This window comes from Argentina silus (genome assembly GCF_951799395.1).
Source record: "Argentina silus genome assembly, chromosome: 18".
In the NCBI taxonomy this organism is placed as follows: Eukaryota; Metazoa; Chordata; class Actinopteri; order Argentiniformes; family Argentinidae; genus Argentina; species Argentina silus.
The window spans coordinates 6,449,929-6,456,247 of NC_139672.1; positions in this window are offsets into that span (position 1 = coordinate 6,449,929).

A 6,319-nucleotide genomic window follows, 5' to 3' on the forward strand; every position below is an offset into this window, starting at 1 on the left:
ATTTACAGACTTGATTTAATGATGCAACGGATCCATGCTCCAAAGCTGCTAATAAAAATGACACAGCATGCCAAGAACATGTTAACACCAAGCTCAAATACGGTTATCCCACTAACCTCATCATCACCCACATGAGGACAACTTATAATACATGCAAGATGATAAAGAATCAATTCCACAAAGAATTGTGTATCAAAGATGTATCTTCATTATTCAACTCAAGGTTTCTTCATCAGACTCATCTGTTTCAGAGGAATGATGTAAACTTCCAAGATGGTCAGCAGTAGCTTTTTGATGTTGGCTTCTTGAGTGTGATATCAGTGATGTCAGATTCTCAACTAATCATTGTGACTTAGACACAGTGGGGAGTGCTATTGATTGCTGGTTAGAGTCACCCCGTCGCATGACTTCACCGACAGCATCCTGACATTATCGCGCCCTTTGCTCTGGTCACAGGCCTGTCACAGGTCCTGTCACCTCATAACTCTCCTCCTGGCTTTCACTTGACATTCTCTGTGAGTTGTGGTGCACCTGGCACCCTACCCATAGGATGACACCATCTGTCCACTTTGGTTCCTACTAATTAGTGAGTTTGTGGTTTGTCCAAAGACAAAGGAAATATGAGGGGCAAAATTGGAGAAGGAATACTTTTTGCAAAGCAAAAAGGGTGCTAATCAATCAATTTGCTTAAGAAACCAGTGCACTTTTCCAGGTTTATAACTAAATATCTAAATAACTAATGATTAGATGCAGGATATCAATTGTAACCAACTTAAGAAACCACCCCTAGTAGTGTTGAAGAAATATAATGCTAAACCACAGTTGCTTTTATTTGAAGTGGGCTGTCACGACCCTCACACAAACACACACCGCACCACAAAATGTATGTGTCACTGCTACCCTTTACCCACTCCTCCCCTGTTGTTTTGGTGTCCTTATTCAGACCCCCCACTGACAGACAATGCTGTGCAGCATACAGGGCCAGGTGGGGGGTGGCCTGAGGTGGCATTGTACCTTCCTATAGTCTCCGCTTTAATCATATCATTGCCAGGTTTAGTCATCTTTCACAGGTACCCACAGGGTGGTGGAAGCACAGTTTGTGTGTGTGTGTGTGTGTGTGTGTGTGTGTGTGTGTGTGTGTGTGTGTGTGTGTGTGTGTGCGCACGTGTGTGCGTGCATGCTTGCCTGCATCCACAGTTTGAAGGGCAGATGCACTCAGTGCCTTCGGAAAGTATTCAGACCCCTTCACTTTTTCCACATTTTGTTGTGTTATAGACTCAATTTAAAATTGATTAAATTAAAAGAATTTGCCATCAATCCACACACAATACCCCAGAATGACAAAGCAAAACCAGGTTTTAGAAATTTCAGTACATTTATTAAAATTGAGACAGAAATACCTCATGTACATAAGTATTCAGACCCTTTGCTATGACACTCTTAAAATGAGCTAAAATGCAAAAATGTCATCAACAAACCACTCAATAAGTTGAATTGAGTCCATCTTAATGTGGAAAAAGTGAAGGGGTCTGAATACTTTCGAATGCGCTATAATACTATAGATACTGTAGATACTGTAGAATACTGTAGAATACTGTAGAATACTGTAGATACTGTAGAATACTGTTCTATTCTCTATGACTGAGAGGCACCAACAGTGTGGATTGTTGTTTCAGAAGTGCCATTTCTACATGCATGTGGAAATGCAAAATCTACAGATTCTAGTCACAGCTTCAATAAACATGAGCCATTGAAAAGTACAGTAGCCTACAGTTTGTGACAAGTCCTTGTTATCCCTCATCTCTCACACAAACCCTAAACACTTAACACTTGACTGAAATACCCAGATGAAACGCGCATGCTGCGCACAACTTCAAAATAATTGAGACAAACTAATTCAGTCGTAGCTCATTTAACATAATGAGCAAAGTGAGCTGTTCAATTTGCATACTGATAAGATGCTTCCCTCACATTACATTACCTCTCGGATAGAAACTCATTGTGGAGATCACATTTAATCAGAGCATGGGTTTACTTTAGAAACACAGTCTGGGAAATGTAAACTCTGAGTAGATGAGATTCTGGGTTTTGAGATTAAGAATTGTAATAGTGTCAATAACGACAGCTTTAATAATGATAATCACCTTTTCTAACTGGCTTCTATTTGTTTTCTTAAGAACACCATTACAATTCAGTCAAGTCAGTTTAACCATTTATTTCATGAAAACGGTAATACATTTAAGCTTGGCGTAATTGGATAGCTCTGCTCCGTAAAGCTTGCTGTTTGAAGTAAAATGACCACAACATACAGATATGCAATATGGCAGTTGGGTTATCAACCCCCGCCCGTAGCTAGGCTACATACAGAGTGAGGGTGGAGGTGGTGGGTGGGACGACCACACAAAACGTACTCTCAAAGCCAGTCATTGTTATGGAGAACAGTTGATTGTTATGGAGTCCATCTGTACATCTGTCCCTTGAACATGATGATGAGTGATGAATGTTTTTGCATATGTGTGGACCAGCTGTCCTGTCACCTGATGGACAGCTGCGACTTTGATTTAGCGCGCCCCGCCTGAACTAATGCTGTGCTCAATTATTTCAACAAACTTCAACCTACTACTACTGCCTGCAAGACCACAAGAACAAGTGATCAACAATGGAAATGATCGGTCTGGACTTCCGATCCCGTAACCTATCCGTTGTCCCTTTGCACCTCTTGTTGTTCCCTGTTATCGCTGCCTGACAACATTCCCAAGGTTCCCAGTGTTGACATTTACTCAATCACTGTGTCACTCGGCCCATTCCTCTGGATTCCATTTGAACAGGTGCTGCATCTGGCTGTTTGTGTGCCAATCCACGGCAGCTGAGAGGACACCAGAGGAGGGCGGCCATGATAGCTGATCGAAATCAGATGTGTTTGTGCTGAGGCTGCCAGTCTCGTTGGAAGTGGACCCAGACCAGGGACACCGGGTTGGGCCGGGCCAGGCCCGGCTCCAAAGCTTACAGGGCCATGGAGCGAGACATTATGAGAGGGAGCAGATGGTGACATGAATATTGCAGCAGGCCCCAGACGCCCCCCCGGTGTTGCCACCGGGCCGCCCCCTCCCATTAGGCTGCGTGCTGCACATTACCTCAACAAACGTTTGTCATAATTGATGCGCTGGACTGCCCCCATCATCACCATATTCTGCAGAGTGGCATTTCCACCAAGGTCAGAGCTACTCTCTGACTGACACACTTACTGGGTGACACAGCCACTGCGAGGTTGGGCGTTAAGACTAGTTGGAGACTTTACTTACTGGCTTTAAAAGAGAAGATGGGGCCAATGATTCTTATGAGGTGATCAGTACAGCGTGTTTATCCTTACTCTTTCATGTTTAACATATTTAAGAACAGCAATATATTGCAATAAAAGAGGTAATACTTTACATTAAGGTTCCCTTTGTAAAGGTTTATAACGGGTTTATAATTAAATTGGAAAACATTTACAAGCAATTACAACATTAGTTTAGATTGTATGATATTCACCTGGTGCTTGCCAAACAGGGAGCTTGGAATCAGGAGCCAGTTATTAAGGCTTTAGAAATGCACTTAGAAATGCTTCGAAAACTAACCCTGATGTGAAATCATAAAACATTATTTGTAATGGTTCCACAGTGGTTGCACAGATTGGAAATTGTATTTGTTCGTTTTTACACAGAATTTGTGTGGTTATGGGTGTAATTAGGTGGGCTAAAATTCTATCGATGACCTTCTAACATACTATCTCTCATTCCAACCATATATCTATCTAACCTTTCAACTACCTAATCATCATCCTTTCACCGGTCACTACTCCTTCAGTCAGTGTAACCCATGCAGATTAACCTCTTCATTGTTTTGATCTTTCTATACCTAAATGCATAGCTAGTGCATGGCATGTGCTACAAAAAATAACTCAAGATAAATTGACTATTATATATTGTATGTTAAAGATTCTCTCGGGACTGATGCTGAAACTAGGTAAATTACAAATACAAATCCAGAGGTGTTTGTTTGTGGATAGTGTGAATTCTATTTGGGCTTTGTGTTTCTTGTTTACGGATCATGGTATACATTTGTGAATTGTGCTCTTTTTATTGACGATAATATCGGCAGTAATCTATCTCCATAGCGGTGTCTCTCTCTCCGTCTCTCTGCTGTGTGTGACTGCAGAACTGCCAATCCATGGCATCGGCATAGAACCGGCTGTCAGTAAGCCAACACTACTAGTTGAGCTAGCTCAGTACAGCTCCAGTAACACAAGCCTCTGACATACGGACGGCGAGGTGAGAACATCCAGATAGAGACGGGCCTAATGGTTCTGTCTCCCTCTACACCAATGAGAACACAGCCAGTTCACAACAAGGCTCCATTAATGACCATATGAAACAAAACTGCCGAAAAACAACAAAAACGTATTTCTATCCCCACTCGGTCATGAGTGACCCTCTCTGGCCCTCCTCTGTGCTGTACTGTTCATCCCTCCCATCCCTCCATCTGTCTGTGGATGAAAACAGGAAGTCAGAAGGAGAGAATAAGGAGTATTCATTCAACCAGCTGCACAGCCATGTGTTCTCATGCCTAGGGTCTGGACAGGATCCTCTGACAGAGAAAGGCTTTGAAAGTTGGAGAATGGGTATTGCTTGTCAAATGTCAATTTCTCTCTAACTCCCTCTTTCTTTCTTTCGTTCTTTCATTCTTTCTCTGTCTCTGTCTCTGTCTCTGACCCAGGGCCCACATGCAGAGAGTCAGATGGAGACTGGCACACTGGAGCAACCCTCCACCCACAGCTCCACCCAACCCTCCACACCCAGCTCCAGTTCTTCTGGAATTGATTTTTCTAGTTAATCTTAATTTCTCAATTTCCTGTGGATACAGGGAAGATATTCTATGAATCCTATTATATCTCCTATTAATTTGATCTATTCTATATTTGACAAATGTCCCGGTATCATTCCTTATCACTTTACATCACTGTGACTGATTTATAAACACTCTTCCCACTCAATTCCCTGAGTGTTTGCCACCCTCTGCAGTGGGAGAGCCCACAGAAACACTTCAATTATACATAACACCCTAAGGCAACACACAGCATTAAAATTGCATGGCTCGGCCCTCTAGGTTCAAAGTATGTCAAAACCTGTTTGTGGCCCGTCTAGAGGCTCAGCGCTGAGGCACTCTAAGTCCCAATCAGCTGCTCATCCATATGGCTTCTTCAACCAATAAAACGTCTAAAATACATCTATATTCACCTAACATGCCAAAGACACACAAAAGCAAGTTATAAATGATCAGTGTGACATTATTAGGATATCAAACACGACAAACAATCGCCCAAATAGACACAACCCAACGTCTGAACAAACCCAGGGGAGAGAGTGTTTCATTTACCGGGGCATTCATGAGGTTTGTGGATGTAAATGTGCATGGAAAGAGAAGAACAACAGCAGACGGCTGACTGCCTCTCCAAGGTGAAGCAGAAGTGTTAGTTTATTTATGATCTCCCTCTTCTCTCTCTCCTCTCCCCGGGGAAGCTTGCTGCCGTGCCCAAGAAAGCTGACAGGCTGAGGGGGCTAAGGGGAGATGAGGGGGGCTACAAGGGTGGCGTGGGGGGGAGAGGGGAGGAAGGGGGGGTGGGATACACAGCCACATGGTCATTGGCGACATCGACATACATTCAGCCCCAGCACTGAACCAGCATAGTTCTCTCTTCTCTAAATCAACACCTTCTCTGCATGCGTGTACTTCACCTCCAGAAATAGTCTACAAAAAAAAAGTCTACCAGAGTGGTTCGGTGGAACAGGAAAATGTTTTTATTTCACATGAAGATGATAGAATATGACTTTAAAAGGTATGTAATTTCAAACATTGAGTGGGTGTCTGAATCCACCCAAGCTGGCAAATTAGATGCACAGTACACCGTTGTTTCTGAACACCCTCTTTATTAAAAAATATATGTTTTCTACTTTCCTGCTGAGGAAATGATTGTAATTGGCTAACTTGTCATGTCTGCCATCAGTGCTGTGCATCAGGTGCTCCTCAGCTAACGTAATGTCCTTGCTCTTTCCTTTTCCATTCAACTTTAATGCATCTAATTTAAAGAGAGAGGGCAAACACCCCACCTACCTTTCATCATGTGGTCCTGTGCGGTGTCAGATGACGAAAAGGTAGAGCAGAGATGACATTTAAGTGACAGCCCCTGGTCCTGACGCCCTGCTGAGTGCTACTCTTCACTGGCACACGCTGTCACACAGATTGATTGGCTCTGGCTAGATTGACGCGTCAACGACAGCTG